We start from the raw sequence: 26363 nt of genomic DNA, 5'->3' as shown, positions 1-26363 counted from the left end.
GCAAATCTCCCCGCCCTTAAAGTATGTTGGAGATTTACATAAGTGTGTATACTGTATGCAGTGCATCCCTTATAGAGACTTACATGGTAGTGAAACTTACAATATAGGAGAAAGTATTGGTGTACGCAAAGTTCGCCAAGGGAAGGGGATCAAGCTCCCAATTTCATGCAATTTTGGATGTTTGTATTACAATTTTAAAAAAATGAATGAGAAACGACCACAAATGGCAAATGGCAATTTCATCCCCCACATGGAGAATGCACCGTCACACCGAGCTAGTGTTGTGACATCATTCTTGGCTGACCACACCCATCCTACTCACCCAATTTTCCCCCGACTGAGTTATGATTGTTGCCAAACCTCACCTATTCGCTTGGTGGACCCTATTTTGCAATAGATCATCCCTAAGAACTTCTATTTTTCATCTGAAACATACCCCAGCTACACAAAATGGACGGAGCAATAGTAACTGTGTATCAATAAAGAGGAAGAGTTTGTTGAGAAATAGATGCAGGTTAGTTCCCTGTATTTCTTTATTCTTGGAAATTAGAACGAAACGGCAAGTACTTTTGGTATAAGACCAAGTATATAAACTTGTCTTGCTTACATTTAATCTCATGAGCTCCAGAGAGTTCAGTTTACAAAACTAACGCTATAAACGGCTAAATCTAGTTATGATGTTAGTTTAACTTATTTACAGAATTCCTCATTTCCTTACTGTAATATAGTGTCAGGATTTTTTTGAAGTAAGAAATTTGTGGATAGAGTTTTAAACGTTCTTTGCTCTGAATTTATGCAACCTCAATAAATGTTAACGAGGTTTTATTTTATTCATAAAATTTAAATAATATTGTTCCACAAAATCTATTACCTTCCAATTATTCGAATATTGGTTATGTCGAATATTTTTTTCTGTTGTCAATCAAATATTCGAATATTCGTTTTCAATATTCGAATAATTGTTCATATAATTGTCCGAACTAATGAATTTTATTTTGAATCTTCGAATAATGAATTATTGAAATTTTAACAGCACTAATCAGAATTATTGAACAGTGACTGTGTTAACTTCAATAAGAGAAAAATAAATAAACCAGATAGTTTCCAAGATTTTAAATATGACGTCACTTTGTAACTAATAAATACTTTTAAACAGCACTTTTTTCTTGCAAAAACACAACATGAAGGAAGTTTCTACAAAAAGCGAAATGACAGACTACACAGGGAAGCACGAAAATGAGCGATTCGTGCATAACGTATAGAGTGCATGTTATACACATTGACAATAGCGATCCAGGATGCAAGTCACAATACTCAATTGCTAGAATGACAAGCGTAAAGAACAGCTTGCAATCTAAGTGGGAAAGACTTCTTTGTCGGCTTGGCTAAATTGTAACAATATCTTTAAAAAGTTTACGTGAATGCAGATGAAGCAAATCTATAAAACGAGTTTCGTAATACAGGGTGGCATATAAATCAGTCCTTTGTTGATTGACGTTCAGCGTCTCTTTTCAGCACTGATACAAGTATGAGATCTATAGTTTGTGAAAATTGAACCATGGTGCATAACATTCGAATTTCAATGTTCCCTCGTCGGAAATCGAACTTGGGACCAAGTGCACCAAAAGGTGCGCTAGCCACTACACAAGCGAGTAGAGCAGTCACATTCATATTACTTGGATAAACTGACTTATGCGTCACCCTGTACTCTGTACTAAATGTTTCATTCCACTAACACGATATAAGCTTCATGACGGTATAATTCTTTAATATGGTCTAGTAAGTTCAGCCTTTTGAAGTTAAATTATTTCAGTTGTTGATACGTGGTACCAGTGATTTCAAGGAGTGGCGAGAGATTAAATCTTCCCCGGAGTCGAAATTCCCTTCTGGAACATATTGTGTTTAAAAAAAGGAAAAAATGGATATGCTAATTTGTTACAAAGTTTTGATGCTTAAGTGTAATTATTTTTTAAAAAATGCCTTAAAAGTGTAATCAAGAAAAACTATTAATATGTTTTTCCTTTTTTATAACAACTTGTCCTAAGGGACAAAGGTGAGATAACCTAATGGGACTTTTAATTGCACAAAAAAAAATCATAAGTTAAGCAACTAATTTCAAATTAATTACTAATAAACTGTACTATAATGGAAATTCAGACTGGAAAGAAAGTGAGTAAAAACGGAGGCAACAGAGACATCGAGAAACATCATTTTAGCTACGTGCGAAAAAGCTAACCTTGGACTTGGATTAAGAGGGTATCATTTACTTATGTAAGTCTAATTTGTTACCATATGTAAAATATGATTAAAAAGACAGTCTGAGCTTTTTAGTTTTGGTCTCCACGCGTAAATAGGTTGTGGCATGTAACTCAGAAAATAAGCACAAAGCATTATCAATATCCTCTTGTATAAGTTAGAATTCTCTTTATGTTAATAAAATTATAATTAATTTCGAAGTAAAACGGTTATTTTACTTAACTACTACAAAAATAAATAAAACCTACCTCTTATGCACAATTCTAACAGCTTGGAATACTGTTTGCCAGTAAAATAATATAATCTAAAAAAACAACTACCATACTACTCTAAATATTTTATTAATCATTTTTATTAATCAATATATCCTATCGGTGTGGAGTTTCCGTATTTTTGTCATATTATTTCTAACCTCTAGTGTATTGAATTTCCCCACCCTAGAAAATCTGAAATCATTCCTGCGTACATCTGATTTTCAATTTTGTTAACTAATTCCGTCACAAGAATGAATATAGAAGTTACATGTGTTTTACGTACCCATCATTGCCAAATGTTTGTCATTTACATCTTACCGTGTTGTGCAAAAATGACAGTTGGCCTAGTGTACAATGGACACGCGGTTCAACAAGTCTGGTGAACAATTTTTTCCCCTCAGGTTATGAATAATATTTCGGGGTACGAACAAACCCACACACTTACACATGCAAGCACACCACACACACAACTGTACCCACACCACAATTCCAGCGGCCAGTAGCCCTTTTGGCACATTTGCTGCAAACATTTTCTGTCAAAGTTATGGCTATATATGTCAGGATTAGTGCGGACCTACCTGCATTTTGTGGGTCAAAATTTCCGTCCACACACATTTTCCGAAATCCCTTAATTTGTCTGCATTTTCTAAACTCAGGTGCATTGTTGGTTTCAAGGATGCTATAAAATACGTATCTTTACGTAAAATACATAAGATACGATCTCCTCATACGTATCTTCATCATATGAACTCAATGAAGCCCCCCCCAAAAAAAAAAACAACAACAACAACCGAGCATCGTCTGAGCCGGCACATCTGATTGGCTACTCTCGTTTCCGCCATGATTCTTGGCTCGAAACATTGCGCGATCTTAGTGGCGCGGAGTGGGCAGAGTAAGTGTGGCGAAGCTGTGACGTATGGCTTCACGATTTTGTTGTATTGGGCAGATCCTCTATTTTATAACATCCTTGGTTAATTTAATGTTACATGTAAAATTGTTTGACTATTAGTATTCATCAAACTTGTAATTAATTCATTAAAAAGAATAACAATTAAATTAATCAATTTAAAATTTAATTAACTTTTAATTTGATCAATTAAAATTTCATGAAGTTAATTTTTAATTGTTAAAAATTCCTAAACGATTCAAACAATTAATTGTTATTCTTTCTGAGAAACACACAGAAAAAACATTTTGTAGAAACATTTTTATGACTCATGTCAAAAACTTCAAAAGTGTCTCCACAACAATAATTGCATAATTCCAGGAACAATAATGGCATATACGAGGGCTGTCCAGAACGTAACAGACGTTTTGAAATAAGAAAAGTAACAGAATGAACAGACCAAATTGTAACTATATACATTTGAAACGTACACTCTTAAGTTATTTTCCCACATAATCGTCATGCAAATTAATTCCCTTATCATACCGTGGCACAAGTTTTTCAATACTGCCGTCTGCTATTTCAACCGGCATCTAGTTTGGCGTCAGTATCAAAGTGTTGTGTAGCAAGCGTTGTCTTCATCGCTGGGTAGAGGTGGTAGTCAATGCCCTCAACTGGAAAAGTGATGGCTACAGTTTTCTGGGATTCGTAAGGGATAGTGATGGTGGATTATCTTCCAAGAGGTCGAAGAATGACTGGGGAGTACTATGCAGGTCTTGTACGACAACTGCGTGATAGTATTCGGCAGAAGCGTCGTCGGAAATTGACAGCAGGTGTGCTTCTCCATCAAGACAAATGCTCTCAGCCACAAGTCAGTCATCGCAATAGTAGCAATTCACGATTGCGGCGACTAATTTGCCTCCTTCTGACATCTCTTTCTCAAGCTCAAAAAGAAGTTGGAAGGTACTCATTTTGACACTGAAGATGACGTCATGCATGCCGTAGATCAAACGTTACACGCCTTTGTCAAATCATTTTTTACCAGCGGCATTAACACACTTGAACATTGTGAGTCAAAATGTGTTGATTTGTCAGGGGACTATGTTGAAAAGTAACACCACCCATAAACTCACAGAAGCTCCGTCCACAGGTAGGCTTAGAACTTCTGTAACAACCCTCGTATAACGAGTTAACCAGATGGTGTGTCCGCAGTTTAGCATTTCAGAATATGGTAAAGCTAGTCAGAGCGCTGAGTTCAATAATCTTTTTGTTCTTGTTTTGCATTTTCTTTTAGCCGTCACACTGTTTTGTTTAATTTAGTATTATTTTATTTGTCTTTAAAATGGATAATTATTATTTTCATTCTAGAATTTTCATCATAGCAAAAAGCAAAGATGTCCCTGTGACTAAAGCGGAATAATTGTACGTATTTACATTAATGCAAATGAGAAAAATAATTTCAATTCGTGAACAGCGTTACGGAACGGATTAAGTTCGTGAAACAAGAGAATTAATACACTGTATATATCAGACATTTCCACTTGGATACTCTGTGAAGTCTCAGTCGGATTCTTACAAGGAACGGACATGAACGTGTCATTCGAACATCCGAATCAAACCTAGTCCATTCCATAAACATAACAAAGATATGTTCACGCTAAAAAAAAAAAAATAGATCACATGGACAATGGAGCAAGTCCCTGAGGCCCATTAACCCTGTTAATATAAAGAAAATCGTAGACTCGTAGTGAAAGAGCTATTGCATCAACACTGTTCATTGGAAAGTCATGGCTTATAGTTCATTCTCTTCAGCATGAAATAAGCTTTCCCAGAAGTGTTATGTTTAGGCCCATAACGTAGTTGAACAGAGAAAATTGGGAAAATCGGGAAAATTCCCTCCAGAAATACCTCCCATCAACTTTGGACCCTTATGGCCCTGGGTAAAAACACACAATGCAAATATATCTCGAAAAATACTATTGGGGATAAGAAATAACTGTACCAAGTTTTGTATTGATAGACGGAATAGATATGAGGGAAAATCTTATATACCAATACGTGCTTTCCTCTCATACCTATTCTGTCTATCATAACAAATCTTGGTACACACATTTCTTATCCCCTATAGTATTTTTCGAGATACAGTTGAATTGTGTGCTTTTATCCAGGGCCACTCCAGAAGGGTCCAAAGTTGATGGGAGGGATTTCTGGAGGGAATTTTCCCGACATTCTCCCAATTTTCCCTGTTTAAGTACATTATGAGGCCCAATACATAGCACCTCTGGAAAGCTTGTTTCATGCTGAAGAGAATGAACTATAAACCTTGACTTTCCAATGAACAGTGTTGATGGAATAGCTATTTCACTGTGAGTGTACGATTTTCTTTATTCTAACAGGATTAATGGGTCCCAGGGACTTAATCCGTTGTCCATGGCAACTAATTTTTTGTGCATGAACATATCTTTGTTATGTGTATCGAATGGACTAGGTTTGATTCGGATGTCCGGATGACACGTTCATGTCCGTTCCTTGTTAGTAACCTCCCCCCCCCCTTACAGACACAGAGCGATCAAAGATAACGTTGACAGTAGACAGTGGTGGCAGACAAACCATGTGTACTCGATGGTTTTGTTTATATACTACTCGTGGATTATGACGGATCAAACATTGCCTACCTTGTTTTATTCCATTCTACTTTTTCCCCCTTTCTCCTTTCTTTGATCTTAAAAGTCAGCTTCTATGTTATAAGTTCGGGAGTTGGAAATTCTGATATATAAACAAAATAAGACCATTGATTTGTGGAATTTAAAACAAACATATACCAAATCATTGTATCAAAAATTTAGTGTGGTGGTTTAAACTTCCAGAAATGAGAGAACCGGGTTCACACCAGATGTTATGTTAAAACAGTTTGTTTTTCTCTTTAATCCATATTTCAATACACGCAAAATATAAGCTTTTGTTTCAATTTGTTCTAAAATGTTTCTTTTGACTCTAAAATGACGTTGAAGATGGAATGAAAAAGTAATCTTTATACATAAAGAGAACATTCTTCCACCTTATCTTAAGTTCAATAAGGTGAATATTGTCAAAATACCAAAAACTATTATAGCAAAACATTGAATGGTATGATAAATCGTCAAGTTTCGGATGTTAATAACAAATGTAAGACAATTTTTTTTAAATGTAATTTTACGGGTTTTGATAGTTATCATATCCTCTGACGTTAAAATGACTCGCTCCATTTCTATATCCTCTCGATGCCATTTGACGGACAAAGTGGATTTTCGGAAAAGTGTTTAAAACAAGAGGTTTTTTTTTTTTTTTTTTTAGTTAAATGTGAATCTAAATCCAATACAGCACATTATATTTTAAAAATTTCACTTTCGATCTAAACAGATGGGTTTGGTTGGGCGAAGTTTTGTCCGTCTACCAAATAGAATACTTCCAGCCTCGTGCGGAAGATGAAAAATTTCCATTTAATAAAGCATTCAGGGTTCAGTACCACTGTTTTGATAATATTCAATTTTCTCCAACTTCAGAGGCGAGAGAAATCTTTAGAGAGAAAAGAAGTTGATTTTCTGACTAGGACCTTCGCAACACTTCTTCACTTTTTTTTCAATTTTTAATTTTAATTTTTTTTTAATAACTTGCACGCAACGAAAGACTTCAAAAATTTTGAAAGTCAGTCAGTTAGTTTCTATAAAATGCTACTACATAAACTAATAATTTAACTGTTTCCAGACCGAATTCTTGTAAGCCAGAAATCCGAGTATGATGTTCATGATGTTATGATTGTTGCGCACTCAAATGTACATGCTTTACGAAAGACCTTCAAAATAATTATTATTTCATATAATAACGCGTTAAAAATATCATCTGGCTCACTTTCTAAGATTTTCATGTTCTTCAATGTCTTTAACTTACGCACTTTTTTTTTCTTTTTTTATTCATAATGGAGAAACTTTAGTGAAGGACTTTACCCATAAAACATATATTTCTCTTCTACCTGAACGTTTTCTTTGGCATTTCTATCGTATTATATTGTATTGTATGTTCATCTTTTTTCATATATTGAGTACAAGAATACGTACTGTACGTATGGTTCGGATACGTCATAAAGTTACATATTATCTTAACCTCTACATAGTGCATATCTACAACATTGCTACAAGTACAAATGATCAACAGTACTTCGTATACTACACAAATTAACAATCTCCTTCACATTACTCGTGTATAGTCAATACATTCTCTAATTGAGATACTCAGTTAGTGTTCGTATTAACGGGGGAAGGAATGGGGGAAATTCCTCTCTTGTCAAAATTTATCCCTGGCTCGTGTCATGAAACTAACATCTCTGCAAGGGATAATAAATTATTTCCCCGTCTCGTGAAGAACATTATCGCAATATTATTTTGTGAAATTTTAAATTAAATTTCGTGACAGTAAAAAAAAAAAAAAAAAAAAAGGAATATTTTTAGTAGTAAGCCTAAACAACACCACCAAACTCCGAGAGATGATTCTTTATATCAAATAAAAGTTAAAAAAAAAAAAAAAAAACTAATAAACATGGGACTAAAAATGCCTTCTTTTACTGACCAAAGCAGTATGGTCAGTTGGAGTTTTATTAGGAATCTTCGATTTCCCAAAGCTGCAATGAATAATTTACAAGCCTTCTTTCAGTTATAAAGCCACGTTTTAGAAAGGACGTTGAGTTGGGGAAACTTTTATTTGAATATGTTGTGTGTAGTTGCATAGAAAAAGTTATATATATATATATATATATATATATATATATATATATATATATATATATATATATATATATATATATATATATATATATATATATATATATGCGTGTGTGTGTGTGTGTGTGTCTGTGTACACAAGAACATTCATCCCCGCTCGTCTAGAAGTTTAATTCGAACACTGTATTCAGTTTCCGAATAAAAACAACTTGAAAACAGGAATTCTTTGATCATTTTTCTAAATTTTCTCATACTTTCTCCTGCTTTTATTTTGGTAGGGAATTTTTTATATACTCAAATTGCCATGTATCTCGAACCTTGCTCATATAAGGAAATATTATGAGGAAGCATATGCAGGCCTTTCTTGCTTCTGGTGTTATATAAATATTCATTTTCGTTTAACTCTGAAATACAGTTCTCTTTGACAAAGATTAAAATGTGGAGCGTTTTCATCTGTCCTTTATAGCCATTAGCTGCGACCAATCTACCAATGCGTCGTAAGGAAGGTCGCTTTTTAATGGTATTTCTACGTTACATGACTTAGACATATTTGGCACCTACATAAAGAAGTTGCTGAAATATTAGGCTACTCATCATTTATAGATTAATATTTTACCTCCAAATTTTTCAAAAATAGTGGACCCAATATTCTTAATCTGCGCCGAATTAAACGACTAACTTTAACACAATTATCAACAGTCTTCACGGTGATATTGATTCCTTCTGACATGGATTTTTTTTTTAACCAAAGGGTCTACATGGAAAAGTAACTCGTGAAATTTGTCTGCAGGACATTGTGCAAGGGGGCGCGGTGGCTCAGTGGTAGAGCGTTCACCTCCGGTGCCTGGGGTCCCTGGTTCGATCCCAACTCGCGCCGTGTGGACTTTTTGGTGGACAAACACCGTACTCGTGGGTTTTCTCGAGGTTCTCCCACTTTCTTTATTCCACCATTTCACTTATCTCTCACCATCACAGTCTCCTTTAGCCTACCCGGCATGGGACGTAAAACTTTAAAAAAAAAGACATTGTGCAATGCCAAGAATAAAAAAATGTCATTAGCTTATACTTTTTTTTTTTAATCATAGAAGAGATTTCCGTAATCACTGTGCTCTGGTCAAAGCTACAAGACAGGATAACCTTGCTATGTTTTCTAGCCTCCTTCCGGTGTTTTGAAATAACATGTTGCAGCAAATGAGAGTATAGCTCTTCGACATATATCCATGATTGTTTGTTAACAAAACGACACGAAATATATATTTTTTAATGCATACTCATCACACAATTCTAAGCAATTTGTCGCAATACATGGGCGCCTGATGAAAACAGGAAACATTGAGCACGAAACGTACGCTGCGTCCGTTCTAACGCATCAATTAAAAAAAAAAAAAAAAAAGTTATAGTGCATTTGGATAACATATTTCTATGTTGTACCATTCACAGCACGATACACGCCCACGCGATTAACGATTTCACACGAGAACCTGTCGAAACTGGTTGACGTAACAGTGCTAACTGATTCGTTGATTCTTGTTTTCAAGTGGTTCGCATTATCAATTTTTAACAAAGTATACAATAAAATTCCACAAGAAAAATCCAATGGTGTGAGGCCAGGATACACACAAAAATACGGGTATGTAAACGCATTTTAACATCTTTTGCTGCAGTATAATGGGTTCTGGTAGCACTGCATATATGTTTGTACTGAATCAACTATTTGAGCTGCCAAACAAAACGTATGTAATTCACACCAGATCAGTTGAGTGCCATCACTCCCATACTACAGCCCCACCAAACCCTATCACTTTTCCTCAAAGATTCTTTATTGAAGTATAATTAATGTAAGACAAGATTATGTTCACGACTATACCGTAGTAATTCTCTCCCCCCCCCCCATTCGATCCATTGGCGGAGCGTGATATTTTAAAAGATTTTGGATAGGGCGCCTTAATTAAATACCATATGCGATTGGAAAAATTCCACCACATTAGATAGAAAAACACCTAATTCTAACTTTTTTCCGCATCTTTACTCATAACGATGTTGGCCTTTGATCCCGAACTTTCGATACACCCAACATTTACATAAAATAATTTCTAAGTGATTGATCAACGCTTAGATCAAATCACTTAAGCTGGAAATGTGAAATTTGCATAGTGCATAGAGTTTGTGACTTAAGTTACCAATAAAGAAGGATTTTTGGAAATTCGACGAGGAAGAGGCTGACGTAGGGGTGACAAGTGTTATATTAAAATAACCATAGCTCTGAATCTCTGAAAGTTATAGACATGAAATTTGATGCATGAATTCATCATTTAAAATAATTAGGCATGTCCAAATTCAGATTTTTTATATTACCTAGAAAAGAAGATTTTGATTTGATTTTAGTTTAGCGTCTCTTTCAGCAGCGAGGCTACATGAGACGTGGACCTACAGGTTAACGTGGGATCCGAACCACATGAACTTCCGCCAGGAATCGAACCAAGATCTTCCACGCCATAAGCACATACGCTAACTGCTTAGCTACGAGGGAGCTCTAGAAGGGAAGAAAAGAGGTGGGGGTAAGATCTCCATATATCATTATCTTAAGATTAGAAACATGAAATTTAGTATTTGGTTTTCTCATTTAAAAATTAGACCCGTGGTTCAGTGATTTTAATGCTTGACCGAGAAGGAAAGAAACGAGGGTTAAAAAGAAGGGGGATTACAATACATACAGATGGTGATCAGAAAAATGGAAACACCTGAACGAAATTGCAACTTAGCAGATTAATATGGTGTCGGGCCACCTTTCCCCTTCAGAACAGCCTTGATGCGACGTGGGATGGAGGCATAGAGGTCGTGAATGGTAGCAAGTGGAATTTTACACCATTCCTCGTGCAGGGCATCAGCCAGTTCTGTGAGAGAGGATGGAGGTGGAAATCGTCGCCGGAGTCGTGTTTCCAAGACGGACCACAGATGTTCAATTATGTTGAGATCTGGGGATTGGGCAGGCCAGGGGAGGTGGTGAACTTCATCCCGATGTTCCTCAAACCACGCTGCAACAAGGCCAGCTGTGTGAATGGATGCATTATCATCCTGGAAGATGGCGTCATTGCCCGGGAACAACATCCGGACCATAGGATGCAAGTGGTCTCCTAAAATTGCGACATAATCGTTGGCAGTGATTCGTCCGCTAAGTGTGACCACAGGACCCAATTAAAACCATGATATGGCGGCCCACAGCATCACCGAGCCGCCGCCATGTTTCACAGTTGGGTGGAGACACTGCAGATCATAAGCTTCTTTAGGCGTTCTCCACACATAAACACGGCCCGTGGTTGGGAATAGGGTGAAGGATGACTCATCCGACCATATCACACGTTTCCAGTCCTCAACGGTCCAAGTTGCATGGTCGCGGCACCATTTGCGGCGTGCGAAAGCGTTATGGTCCCTGATGAGCGGTTTGGCCCGTGCAACACGACTCCGTAAGTTCATGTCATGTAATTCGCGGCGGACTGTGATTGTCGAAACAGGGTGGGGGAGGTGCTGATTGAGTTCCTCCGTCACTTGCTCCGCAGTGGCACGACGGTTCTGCGTGACAATGCGCGCTTTAATACCCGGCGTGACCTGTCACTCATGATTTTTTTCCGCCCACTGTTTCGCTTCCCCGATGTGGTTTTCCCGTGTGTTGTGTAGGCCGTCATCACCTTCGACACTGTCCCACGCGACACACGTAACACAGTAGCCACTGCCGTCACACTCACTCCACATAACCGCGCACCAACAATTTGCCCTCTTTGAAAATCTGAGAGATCTCCCATTTTACAGTACCTCCGTCTGCTCAACCCACTGGACACTGCTGTTCCACTGCGCCTGACGTAGTAGGCCTATGGAGACCGACCTAACACATCACCACCAGCGGTCCGGCGCTGCGGGCGCCACGACACCACTGCCAACCCATACATCTGACGTGTTGCCAACTACAGGTGTTTCCATATTTCTGATCACCATCTGTACATAAGTAGTAGTCCTGATTTACTGACTGAATAATCTACGCCCAGGCCAAACTTCTTAAGCTAGGAATTTGAAATTTGGATAGTACATAGAATTTGTCATATAAGGACTAATCTGCACAATCGCCTTTTTGTCTTCGTATGCTTGAGAAGCAAAATTAGATTGTCGAAGATAAGAAAAATATGTAGTCACATTACCTTTAGCTCCTAATTCTGTCTCCATTTCACAAGCTTCTTGCTTCCACTGCAATAATCAGTAACTACTATTGCATACCTTTCTCCCATACATTGCACAAGATTTAAGTATATCACTTCATTATTAAACAACTGAATATCACAGTAAAACAAATACAAGTCAATTCTACTTATAAATGATTTTCTGACTAGTTTTAGTACAAATTTTCTCCAACGATGGCAAGAGGATTTGACACTTTTTCACAGTTTTTCCGTTAGCTTTCAGCAGAGTAAGCAATACGATGACTTGCTTTCAGACCCACCAGCAGTACCAAAGAATGACGCTAGAAGACAGGCCTATTGCTATTATGCTGCTTTTTAGTGACAGTATGAGGAATTCGCAACAAGTATTCAGTTCTAATGTCATGAAAGAAAGCAAAAGAGGAATTTTGGAAATCTATTGGAATAAAAAAGAAATAATCATGTTATGTGTGGGTTTCATCTTTAGGTATGCGCTGTTTACCTTACATACATGAGATAACCGCCACTGTATAAGTGATTATTATTGGAAGTTTGAGAATGCAATGTTGCATCTGAAATCGCAGAAGAATGAGACAAAAAAAAAAAAAAAAAACTTATGACCAATGAGCGGCAAGGAGGGGGCGTGAAATATGCAGGGTTACGAAAGGGATCGCTAGGTAAACGAGGTTAGGAACCACTGATCTATTGAATGCTTCCAAGCTTTTTCTTATAAACCAGAAATTTAAGTGAGCAGTCTATCATGTAATTGTTGGGCACGCAAATCACTGGCGCAACTAACGGGCCCTCAGTGCCTGTAATGCGGGGGATTCCAGAGCAAAAAGGGGACATTTAAGTTTTGAAGATTAATTTTATATCAGGGTGTTAAGATTATACGAGGGCCACTATTTATATTTTGAGCCTTGGCAACTCTGATTGTAGTTCGACGCTATTTTTTGTTTGAGTCACTTTGTTAACTATTACGTACTTGAAATGATTTGTCAATGGTTTTATTTCGATTGTTTACGTTGACTTCAAGATGGAATTAACTCGTGAAAACTTTCGTGCGATTATTTATTACTATTTTCGACGTGGATTATCAAGACAAGAGTACATCGATCAACTTACTTCCACATTTGGGGATGAAGCCCCATCCTTTGCTACTGTGAAACGCTGGTATAACGATTTTACTCGTGGCCACCATTCGCTCACTGACGAAATTCGTGAAGGTCGTCCAAAATCAGTTGTTATTCAAGAAAACATTGATGCTGTGCAAAACCTAATACTGCAAGATCATCATGTGACATACTGTGAGATTGAGGCAACCCTAGGCATTAGTTCCACCAGCATACATAAAATATTACATGATCATTTAGCTGTGAGAAAGGTTTGTTCTTGTTGGATCCCACATAATTTGACAAAAACTCAAAAACAAGCTCGCGTCGATTGGTGCACACAAATAAATGCTCAATAAATACAATGACGGTGCTTCAAAAGACGTATATAAGATTGTAACAGGCGACGAATCATAGATATATATGCACATGACAGGGGTGCCCACAAGCGGGGGCTATAACGCAAACTGTGTCATTGAAATATTTGGGGGGTTAAAAATCTATATAAATATGTTTGAAGGGGTGTCAAAATTAATCGGAAAGATTTTTTTTTATGAAAGAACATCTACGGATAGACAATTGAGGGGGGTGCGTCATGGACATAAGGGAGGGTGGGCACCACTGCGTATGAGCCGGAGCCTAAACAGTGGTCGACGGTATGGGCGTTTCAAGATGAACCAAATCCAACAAAAGTTGTTCGCGCTCGAAGCACATCGAAACAAATGGTCGCCTGTTTTTATGGGGAAACTGGTCATGTGGTAACTGTGCCTTTAGAGGAACGTAAAACGGTCAAATCTGAATGGTACACAACAATTTGTTCGCCGGAGGTCTTCGGTCAAATACGGAAAACAAACAAACGCCGTTGGATCATTCTTCATCAAGACAACAAGAGCTTCCAGAGTAACAGCTGCTCGAGGCGTGTAGAGTAGGGTGACGACTGGCCAGTGGTGGTTCCATTTGATTTGGAGAACCTTCACATTTTCATCCATAAGCAAGTAGTATGTGTGGAGGGCTTCATGATAGCTCCTAGCTATCGGCAGGTCATTGCTGATCACTTACATCCATTAATATAGGACATACGTATTTCCAGCTGGGAATGGAATTTTTTAGCAGGACAACGCTCCATGTCACAAGGTCAATGTTATCGTGCAGTAGTTCGAGGAGCATAGTGATGAATTTCAATGGTTGCAATGGCACCCAAACTCAACCGACCTTAACCCAATTGAACACATTTGGAGTGTCATTGAACGGAAGTTCCAATTCATCAACTCTCTCTGCGGAATAAACAGTAACTAAGTGACTTGTGTGTGGAGATGTGGTACACAATGCATGCCTCCAGCCACCATGCCTTCCATACCAAACCGCATTGTTGCTGTCCTGTGAGCCATAGGTGGACATTCCAGATATTAAGTAGATAGTCATAATGTTCTGGCTGGTAACTATATATTAGTAGCATAGTGTCACAGATGGTTGAGCTTTTTCTTAATCTTGAGCATTGACAGTCAAGAAAGTCACCATACTACCACTGACTAGATAATCAATGAATTCCTACGCAAGGCAAGTTGTGAGGAGAATCCAGAAGTTTTGATACACCGTATTAGTTGTGAATATTTTGTGTTAATTTATTTAGGAAAAAGCTGTTTCTAATAAGATGTGTTTTTAGTTACATGCAATTGCTTAGTAATAATAAAATATACTTGTATTATGTGCAATTTTCTCGCATAATATGAGCAAGTAGTGATTGACTAGATGTAATATCCACTTAAAAATATATTCTCTATAAATTTTACGTGCCATCATGAAGGTGGAAACAGGGAACCCTTTTGACATTTTTTGCAGTGAGGTTCATGCGTCCTTAGATACGCTACTGATCCAAATTTATACACTATACAGGGGTGCACCCACGGAGGAACCACTGGGCCCACCACCCCAAAACTTCGTAACTCAACATACATTTCTACACTTTATCAATAAAACTATATTTGTTTTACAGGGAAATGATTAATGTAGCATGAAAATTTGATCTTACACTTCATCTCTTACACTGTACTCTTTCTCTTATTAAAATAATCGTTCTATTATTATTATTATTATTATTATTATTATTATTATTATTATTATTATTTGTTTTTGAAAATATAGTTGGAAGTATTTTACAATTAATTACTTATCGTCTTTTCGGGTACAGAATGATACCCGTTCAATACAACATATACCAAGTGGCTTGTAGTGTTAGACCCTCCCCCCAAGTTTGGACCCCTCCCCCTAAAAAATCAGGTATACGCCTGACACTATACGAAAGGTCTTGAAAACAATTATTACCGTATTACATCATGTAGAAGCGTTTTCCAAATGCTTAGAGTACGCATATGAAGTTTACAAGGTTCACAAATATCCCTTTAGAATATTATCTAATAAACCAATGAAACATGTAAAAGAAATTGATTAAATATTTTTAAACTTACCGTAATATTTCGCCATTTTGAGAACCCTTTTTGATTCCAAACGACCAGTAAAAAAGACTGAGCACGGAAACCGATATATTGCGACTTCGCTGCTACAGTACAATAGAAACGTGTTTAAAAACTACTTTTCCTGCCACCTCCTTGCACAGTCAACTACGGTGTAGTGTGTTTATAAAACAGTTTTAAAGCATTTCATTGGAGAGTGGAATAGGCCTAGCTAATCTGTTCCGTTCGATATGAGGCAATGGATCATTTAACAATAATTACATGTATTTTCTTTAAAAGATCTAACTGCAAAGAATACGTTATAATAAAACGGTACGTTTACATAGCTGGCTTCCACAATCAGCTCACACTTTAAGGTTACGCACGTACGTGTAAGATATGTATAAAATGGGAGGGGGGAAAGAAATGAACCTATTTTTGACTCATTAAAAAGTGAGACTTTGAGCAGACACTGATTCATTTACTACATTCTTTTCTTTAAAGTTAAAACTTAATGTTATTTGTTTACCCTATATTGAAAACAATAATAAGTGACTGATTGCAGATATTATGTTTCCACAATCAGTGTTATTTCCATTGAATAAAGTAATCTGCAGTTGCACCTGTGGTGGTAGTTTAAAAAGAAAGAGAAACCACATGCACTGTACGAAAAAAAAAAAAAAAAAAAAAACAGGAAAAAGAAAAGAAAATGAAAACTTGTTACTCGAGCAGTCACAACTCATTCAGAACGTGATAATGGTTGTTAACGGGAAAGGTGATTTCTAGTGACTTTACGTCAATGTTTTTAAATGGAAAACTATATTTTTCCCCTTCACGTAGCATGAAAGTAGAAGTAAGTTTCATGTTTTACGTTGTTAACTAACTTTAAAAAAAGAGTTTGTTTTAATATCTTCTTTTTTTTTTTTACCAATTTTGTAATTTAATAATTTATTTTAAGGTAAGGTAAATTTAAATAGTTTTTTTTTTAAATCGTTACATTATTTTATCAGTTGTGCTATTAAGATTTTAGGTATAACGTAAAGTAATATGCAGGGTATTTCAAAACCACCAACAACGTTTAGGAATTGGTACCTGACACCAAGATAAGATGAAAAGACGATAAGACCAACCTGGGGGCACAAATGCTTCCTTTCGAAATTATAGGCTGCCGAAAAAGCGAAAAAATAAACTTTAAAGGTCCATAGCTCCAAAACTTTGGGAGCTACCGTAGTCGCGTTAAGACTTCACTTAGGAACTAGTATGTGCCCTATCCAACCAAGTTTCAAAATCCTAAGGCACTCACGCAACAATTTTCATAAAGGGAGTTTGGCTATGGGCATATAATTTAAAGTACTTACCAACTACCTCTATAAAAAATGTTCTAGAAGTACCGCAGGATGAAGTGCTTTCTGGACTTAGTGGTCATCACGTTTTATGCACATGATTCCCCAGTTTGCTTCACGACACTAGTCGAGTGCACTGATCGGGAATCAAACCCGGGAAAGTGTTCGCTGAAAGTGCAATAAGTCTTAATATTTCTGAATCTTCGTTCTATTCTGCGAATCCTGACGCTTGTTCCATGAGTCTAGACCAATTGGGGACTGAGCTACGAGCATTTTAAACCAAATATATGAAATATGCATTCTACTAGAAGTTGGCCTTACCTTGCAGAATAGGTTAGTAACCAAAAGGTTAAAGAAAATATTTTCACAAATAAAAGTCAAGTCTCGATTCACACACTTTCTGTTACGCCTGGAGCAGGGTTTCTCAACCTTGGGGTCGCGAAAGGGTTTCATGTGGGTCGCGAGATAAGCGGAAGAGATAAATATAATTAGAATTAATACTAGAAAATATTTTGAATTTTGTTCTGATAGGCACATTTTTATTTTTATACATACTGTTAAGAACAACAAAAAATAGGTGTATTAAACATTTTTAATAGGTGCAGAGTTGTTCAAAAATCAATTTAAATGAAAGAGCTACGATATAAAACTAATGAGAACTGCATATTGAAATACCAGAAAAATACAAATGCAACAAAACCTGCGTATTGAAATACAATTAAAATTGAAAGCTAATGAGATACCTGAGCATGGTGTGATTTCACTAGTACAGCAATGTCCGGTTCAATCTTCGTGACGCATATTATCAAGTGATTTAAAATACTCAGTAACTTTTTAAACAACTATCCTAGTTTATTTTAAACCGAAATTAAAAATCACTTTATTTTTTCTTTTTTTTTATCATATGACCCAACATTAAGGAAGTTATGAAGTTTTAAAATTTTCAAACGGCCTTTATTTTGAAACAGTATGACGGATCGGATTCGATATTTGTTATATGAATAAACTGACCAAATTTGGTTTTAATCCATTCGCTTTTAGGGAAGTTACTGTATCCACTATATACAAGAAGTGGATTCTACTATTATAGAAATAGATGGATATCGTGAGATCTGTGCAATAGGTTATATTTAAAATCCCACACAAACTTATAACAAACCAGAAATTATAAGATGGTCGCTGGTAAGAGGCTGTGATAAAATGGCGGTCGTGATAGCAATCAGGTTGAGAACTACTGGCCTGGAGTATTCGCGGGCCGCCATTTGGCATGACTACTATAAAACGGTATAAGGATATGTGTAAACTAGAGACCTGTTCATATACTACTACTACTACCAATACTACATTGCAAATAATAATAATAATAATAATAATAATAATAATAATAATAATAATAATAATAATAATAATAATAAGAAGAAGAAGAAGAAGAAGAAGAAGACATGAGTTTCGATTCACAGTGTGAAACTATCGTAGACTTCCAAACTTGTGTGAATGCAATTCTCAAACTTGTAATAGTATATTTATAACTATTGGTTGCAACAGATTCATAAGATCAAAGAAAGATTCTGTTCCTCGGACGTAGAATCCATCAGAAAGCCATTACGGGCTATCCCTTACTGTTTTGGCTCTATATATCGTAATGTTAAAACCGGAAATGTTAATTGGTGTCTATCCCTTTCCTGTTGCAATAGAGGCAAAACATCATTTACGGTACTTTGTGGTGGTGGACAAACACCGTGTGCGTGGGTTTTCTCGGAGTTCTCCAGTTTTCCTCCCACTTTCTTCATTCCACCATTTCCTTCATTTCTCATAATCACCGTCTCGTTTAGCCTAACCGGCATAATCGTGGGACGTAAAACTCAAAGATTTCATTTTTTTCATCATTTGCGGCACTGAATCCATATCAACAAACTGCTTGTTGCTATCTATTTTCGATTCATTCATTATGCGATCAGTGTTGTAACAAAAAAAAATCTTACATTTTCACTACTTTCGGTTTCAACAGATAAATATAAGTCTAGACAAAACTCATTCTTGGGACGCTGAGTCTGTCAAAAAATAAAAACTTTTTTTTTTAATACCTTGCCGTTTTTGCTCTATGGAAATTAATATTGAGACCGAAAATACTAGTAACTTTCAACCACTTCTGGTTTCCGTAGAGTGTTGCGGATGGTGATGGTTTGCTCTCTTGAGGCGCTGAATCGATTGAAGAAAACAGCTTGCCACTATCAATTACCGTCTCTGATTTATAGGGATCAACGGTGAAACCGGAAGTGGTTGATTTCTAGCACTTATGGTTTGATTAGAATGCTACCGGAGAATATCGAACCTTCTCTTGGGACACTGAATCGATTGCAAAAAAAAAAAAAAAAAAAAAAAAAAAAAAATCCATATTTGCTTTATGGGAACCGGCGTTGAAACAGGAAAAATACTTAAGTTGTACCACTTCCGGTCTGAACAGAGCGTTAAAGGATAACGTAGAACATATTATTAAGACGCTGAGTCGATTACAATAAAAATCACTTCTCGATACCTATTACCTTAAGACTATCGATATTGAAACCGGGGATACTACAAAATTTCAACCACTTCCGATTTGCGTAGAGTGTTGCGAGTAGCAATGGTATGTTCTCTTGAAACAGTGAATCGATTGCAAGAATCAGGTTGTCGATATCTATTACCGTTTCGGTTCTATAGGAAGCAACGTTGAAACCGGAAGTGATTGATTTCTACCATTTCCGGTTTGAATAGAGAGTTAACGGAGGAAATGGATCTTATTCTTGGGACACTGAAACAATTGCAAGAAACAGCTTCTCGATATTTTTATTTACCGTTTTTTGTCCATGGAAATCAGTGTTGAAACCGCCGGTTTCAGTAGGAAGAGATAGTTAGATGATGTTAATATATTCTCTTGAGCCGCTGAATTGGTTGCAAAAAATACTTGTCGCTATGTATTATCGCTTTTGTTCTATGGTGATAAACATTGAAACAGGAAATTGGTAATTTCAACCACTTCCGGTTAGAACAGGGTTAACGGACGAGATGGAACCTAGTCTTGAGAGACTGAATCGATTGTAAAATACTGCGTCTCGATATTTCTTACACTTGTTGCTGATACCTGTCAACAGACAGACTGACGCATATAGCCAGGGGCGGATTAAGGCTTTTTGGGCCCTGGAGCCGACTATTTCAAGCAGGCACTATGTTACGAATTCCAGCGCATAAATTTTCTTTGCTGCCTTCTACAGCCTCATAGGATTATGGAAACACTGAAAACTTTGCTGTAATATCTTAATGTGCTCCAAGTTTACAATAATTAGTTTAATTACATTCATTATTAACAGTTAAATGCTCATATGCTGCAGTGTAACACACAAATGACAAATATAAGCCAAATGTTCAACAGTCTCCGCAAAAACACTAATAGAGTAAAGGAGATTTGGAAAAGCTCCTAGATTTGTTCTAAGTAATGACAGAGATATTTCAAAGGAATTGTCTCCACAAGCTAATACTTTTTTTTTTTTTTTTTTTTTTTTTAATAGAGGGCCAAAATAGCTCACTTCATCACAAAATAAGTATCGTGAAGACGCTGGTGGAGAAAGACTTAACTCTAATAATACCACGAGCGTAGCGAGCGGAAAAAATTAGCATGGGTCTGAAGTCTATAATATAATAAGTTGATTGCTATATTTTAGTATTAAATAGAGGGATTTTGGGGAGCCCCCTGAGCCTGGGGGCCCCGGAGCCTGGGCTCCGTTGGCTTTGCCCTTAATCCGCTCCTGGATATAGCCGTTCTATAAGATATGCGACACTTGTTGTTTTTGAGTTTAATAACCCGCTCAGCAGTGAGGCTATATGAGATATGGACCAGGACCTACTGATTAACGTGGAATTCTAGCCACATGAGCTCCTCCGGGAATCGAACTAGGGTTTCCCAACGCCAGTGGCGTGTCCGCTAACCGCTTAGCCACGAAGAATCTCATATGCGACACGTATGCTTAGCATAGTTCTCAGTCTAATAACGTTATCCCGAGTCTAGCCTAAATCCCACCTCTAGATTGAGGTCTCCAAGAAATTAAAGTACTAATGTAAAGTGAATAAATAATTTTACTTACTGTGAAAACCACAACTAAATATTATCAAGGTAACACATTTTAATATGAAAGACTCGTTGTTAATTTTTTGTCAGGCAGTTGACGTAATACAATATAAGGAAGGTTAAATTATGTAATTCTGTGAAAAGAAAAGGATTTTGTGAAAACTCGTTGAATTTTTCTTTGCTTAGTGAATCAAGATCTCTTTACATTTGTATTGTACTTGCACAACTTGTATTAAACGCAGTTCCAGTTATCATTCATGACGAAGTAATTAGATAAAAGTTAATAAGTACGGGTCTGGTGTCATCTGTTTCCTACTGTTTAGGTCAAGAACAACGAAGCAGCTAGCTAGCTTGTAAGTATTCATTTCCTTGTATTCATTAATAGTTATTTGACGTTTATAAATTCAATATTTGAACTCAGCCGTGTACACAGAAATGTCGATCAATTGGTTTCTCTTTTTTTCCTGTTAAAATACTTCTTTCAGAGGGACTCGGTGGTACAATGGTAGAGCGCTTATCTTTGGTCCCTGGTTCGATTCTTGACCAAGTAAATTTGTGGTAGGGACATGATGTCCGTGAGTTTTCTTGGGATACTCCCGTTTCCTCCCACATTCTCATGTCACCACTTGTTCCGTCATCATTCGCTTGCTTTCATCATCCGTCTCCCTCACCCTAAAGCGCATAATCGTGAGAAGTTTTTATATCGTACTGTAATATATCGTCGCAACAGAAGAAAAGAAGAAAATAATAAATGAAATGAAATCTTAAGAGTTTTACATCTTACGTACGGGCGATGATGACAAATGAATGAAATGCTGGGATGAAGAAAGTGGGAGGAAAACTGGAGAACTCCGAGAAAACTCACGCACGTGGTGTTTGTCCACCACAAAGCCCACTTGGTGCGAGTTGGGATCGAACTAAGGACCCCACGCTCTAGAGGTGAACGCTCTACCATTGAGCCACCACGGCCCCAAGAACAGTGCCGTAACTTAGATTTTTTTTCTGGGTGGGCAAGCATTAATACGCATATTTGGACTTCCTAGAAAAGTTCTTTTTTCTGATTTTTGGGCCTCTCTTTCCATCTTTCTCTTTATGGGTCCCCCGGAGCCTGTGGGCCCTCCCGCACGGCAAGGTCTGTAGGACCGTTAGTTACGCCTCTGGGCTCGTTCCATACATGACAAATTAATTTAGCGAACAATATTGACAAATCTCAAAGTCATACGAATACATATTCCTAAGGCCCCTAATAGTAGACATTTTCTGCTGAAATGGGCCTACGACTCATTTTTGTTTTATTTACCTTTTGTGTGCTGTTTTGTTTATGTAATGTAGTGAACCTGTTTGATGCTGCATTTATAATTTTGTGTTCGTATTGTATATGAAGTAAGAAAATTTTGTCTTAAAACGGCCCCCCCTAGAAAGGGTAGGGAGATTCCCTGGGGGGCAGTTACTCCCCTGCCCCCTATAAGTTATGGTCCTGCCCAAGAAGAAAATAAAAGGAAATGGAAGATAATTAGCCGGCGGAGAGTTTACTGTATACTCTCACCAAGCTTTCCATTATGACACTATAGCGAGAAGACAGTTCACACTGTGCTTAATGACATAAACACGAAAATTATGATTAATTAATCAACTTTAATTCTTGTTTAATTATAACATTATCCGTTGACAAGACATGTGAATCGATGGATCACAGTGAGTTGAAAATAGGGATGCATTCGAGTCGAGTCGAGTCGAGATTTAAGCCTGTCTCGACTCGTCTCGAGAAAATGTTGTCTCGACTCGTGTCTCGACTCGAAAATATGTTTCTGTCTCGACTCGTGTCTCGACTCGACAGTCTCTGTCTCGACTCGACTCGAATTCGAGTCGAGACAAAATATACGAGTTAAAATATACGCACACATCAGCCAGAATATTATGACTACCTACCTCATTGTCAGTGTGTCCAACTTTGGCACGGATAACAATGGCGACGCGTCTTGGCATGGACGCAATGATCCTTGAAAGGTCACTGGAGAGAGTTGATTGGTAGACATAGGCAAGGGCGCCGATTTTTCTGTAAATGTGGGGGGGCATTCAGATGCAGAAGGCATATGAGGATTTTAAGACAAATTGTATTCAAATTATGCCAAATATTGTATATTCATAAATAGAATGCGGGGGCTCACATGAGCTTTGGGGGTGCCCGGGCCCCCTCGGCAAAACAGGATCGGCGCCCTTGCACACAGATCATCTAATTCCCGTAAATTCCGGGAAGAGGGGCGATGCGCTCTGAAGTCATGTTCAATCACATCCCATTTGTGTTCGATTAGGTTCAGATCAGGCGAGTTGGGCGGCCAGCACATCACTTGGAACTTGTCCCTGTGTTCCTCGAACCACTCCATCACAATCCTGGCCTTGTGATATGGTGCATTATCTTTTCGAAAAATGCCACTACCGTTGGGAAACATGGTCGTAGTCTGCAAGAAGTGTGTGATACGCCTTGGCCGTCATGGTGCCTTGCTCGAGCTTCACTAGACACATAGATGCTCACGTGAATGTTTTCCGGAGCATAATTAAGCCACCGCCAGCTTGTCTCCGTCCCGCAGTACAGGTGTCAAAGAACTGTTCTCTTGAAACACGACGAATTCGCACCCTCCCATCGTCATGATGAAGAAGGTATCGGGATTCATCAGACAATGCAACGCTCTACCACTGTGCCAAGGTTTAATGACGATGGTCATGTGTTCATTTCAGTCGTAGTTGCCGATGTCGTGGTGTTAACATTTGCACATAGATGGGACATGGGCTTCGGAGACCCATCGTTAGGGGTGTTCGGTGCACTGTGTGTTCAAACGCACTTGTACTTTGCCCAGTAATAAAGTATGATGTTAGTTCTGCCACAGTTCGCTGCCTGTCTTGTTTCACCAGTCTGCCCAGCCTATGACGTCCGACATCTGTAATGAGGTGGGGGCGCCCAACCCCTCGACGTTTGGACGTCGTTTTCCCTTGGTTTCGCGACTTGTTGAAGACACTCACCACAGCACTCCTCGAACATCCGACAAGTCCTGCAGTTTCCGAAATTCTCCTGCCGAGTATGCGGGTCATTACAACCTGCCCTCAGTCAAACTCAGATCGCGGGCCTTCCCCATTCTACACACGACCAGCACTCTCACTGATACTACATGCACCGTACGCGTGACTGACTAGCAGGCATTCGTCGGCAGGTGACACAGATATCGCCTGGACGGAAATTATATCGATAGTAGGTTGGTAGTCATAATCTTCTGACTGATCAGTACATACTAAATAAATTTAAAATGTAGGAAATTTTCAACATTCTGATTAACTTGCAGGAAATTTCACAATGAAAAGAAGCAACTGACTTGGACAAGACAACGGTTAGTTGATGGGGCAATCTTTTTTTCTGATCTTTGAGTTGTGAGCTTTGACCATGCCTTGTGAAATTTTGATGTTTGGTGCTCATCAGTCGCGCTTCCATTTTTTTCTAATTGTTCCAGTTCATGATAATTAACAATACATTGCGCAGTTCGAATACATGTTCACGTTTTCATTCAATCCAACTCAAGCCGCTTCAGATACTATAGAGTTGTATTTGTTTACGAAGAATTAATTGCGTATTAGAAATACACCCCAACAAAACATTCTGCATGCTCATCTGCTCAGTATTCAAGGTTTTAATTACAACCTGAATTGTTAAAATGCGAACGTAAGTTGCATTAGATATCTAAGCAGTTCCTAGTCTATGGATAATTCAAGCAATGCTAATTAAGGTCTTTCTAGCAAGCACTTCTGCTGTTCATAAACCTTACGCATTGGAGTAGGAAAAAAAAGAAAAGAAAAGAAAAGAAAGAAAGAAAGAAAGAAAGAAGTAAAATTGGTAATTTTGCAACCGTGACTCACTCGGGCTCATGCTCTCTATCCTCAATGGAGCTCGCGTTCGCTAATCTCAATGAGGATCACACTAGTCAAGTTTCTCACTAATTCGAGCTTGAGCTTGATATTTACTGTGAAATTCTCTTCAGCTTGATCGCGTAATGCCACACGTCCTTTCTTGTTTTTACATTTGTCTCACCATTTTCGATTTATACGGGTGGCCGTGGACTTTTCAATTAAGTTTTTGTTTTCATTTTGACCCGCCGCCATTTTGCACAGGGTTGTCGTAGAGAGTCGAGACTTGCTCCATTTTCCTTCATTTTACAACAGATTTCAAACGATGTGCTACTTAACCCCCCTTGCCATTTGAAACTTTTTAGTTGGATCCCGTCTGGGGCCCTGCGGGGATCCCTGAGGCAAACTTTTTACCCCAAAAAGTGTGGCCTTGAAAATGATGGAATACATGTTCACCGAGTTTTCCATTTACCCAATCGTTTCCGAACAAATGACTCGGTTCAAACTATTCTAGCAGGTAATTTCCTAGCTATGGCTTTTTAAATATCTAGAAATTGGCCATGTTTTTGGCCAATATCACGGGAACGGTAAGCCATAGAGATATGATATTGGTGGTAATCAATCCCTAATAGAATGCTAAACATTTTTGTCCTGATATTAATTGGTGGCCACTGGCCAAACCACTGGCCAGTTGGACAGTGACTACCGGTTACTATTTGGTACCAAAATGTTTACCATCCTTTTAGATATTGATCAACACCAATATGATCTCTCTATGACTTACGGTTCCCGAGATATGGCTGCTTAAATTTCTGTAAATCGGTCATTTTTTGGCCACTATCTTGCGAACGGTTAGATTGACGCGAAAAATTTAATAATTTTGTCTAATAGTTTTTGATGCTCTATCTAATGCAGTGTACAAAATTGAAAAAATCGCAAATAACAGACAGACGGACAGATAGACACACAGAATAGAGAATTCAGTAATGAACTTTTTTAAGTTCGTTGAATATGTTGTAACTCACGATATCCCGCCCGGTGACACGTATAACTTCGGGATTCGTCTAGTTATAACATATCCAATGCGAACACAATTGTCTCGTTCGGATCTCACAAGGGAACCTTCCG

The 26363-nt window shown here is 37.7% G+C and overlaps 1 protein-coding gene and 1 long non-coding RNA gene across 5 annotated transcripts in view; one reads left to right on the top strand and one right to left on the bottom strand.

The window, feature by feature from the left end:
* Positions 1-16455, bottom strand: part of LOC145663999 (uncharacterized) — a 111751-nt gene extending 95296 nt beyond the window's left edge. The window contains exon 1 of the long non-coding RNA XR_014127310.1: positions 15915-16455. This is a non-coding gene — a long non-coding RNA (uncharacterized LOC145663999). The remainder of the gene's footprint in view (positions 1-15914) is intronic.
* The window catches only part of LOC145663998 (uncharacterized), a 167782-nt gene that overhangs the window by 7548 nt on the left and 133871 nt on the right, over positions 1-26363 (top strand). The window contains exon 1 of one of the 4 annotated variants that reach the window (XM_081730286.1): positions 2157-2271. The exons of 1 other annotated variant lie outside the window; for it this stretch is intronic. The gene's annotated coding sequence lies outside the window, so the exon portion shown is untranslated. Of the gene's footprint in view, positions 1-2156; positions 2272-9727; positions 9781-16614; positions 16753-26363 lie in introns of those variants that run through there. 2 more of the 4 variants (XM_081730288.1, XM_081730287.1) reach the window with 2 other exon arrangements.

The sequence above is a fragment of the Thermobia domestica genome, chromosome 11, assembly GCF_964235325.1.
Source record: "Thermobia domestica chromosome 11, izTheDome1.hap1.1, whole genome shotgun sequence".
Lineage (NCBI taxonomy): Eukaryota > Metazoa > Arthropoda > Insecta > Zygentoma > Lepismatidae > Thermobia > Thermobia domestica.
The sequence above is the reverse complement of the archived record's forward strand: the minus strand, read 5'-3'. Positions and strand labels throughout refer to the sequence as shown.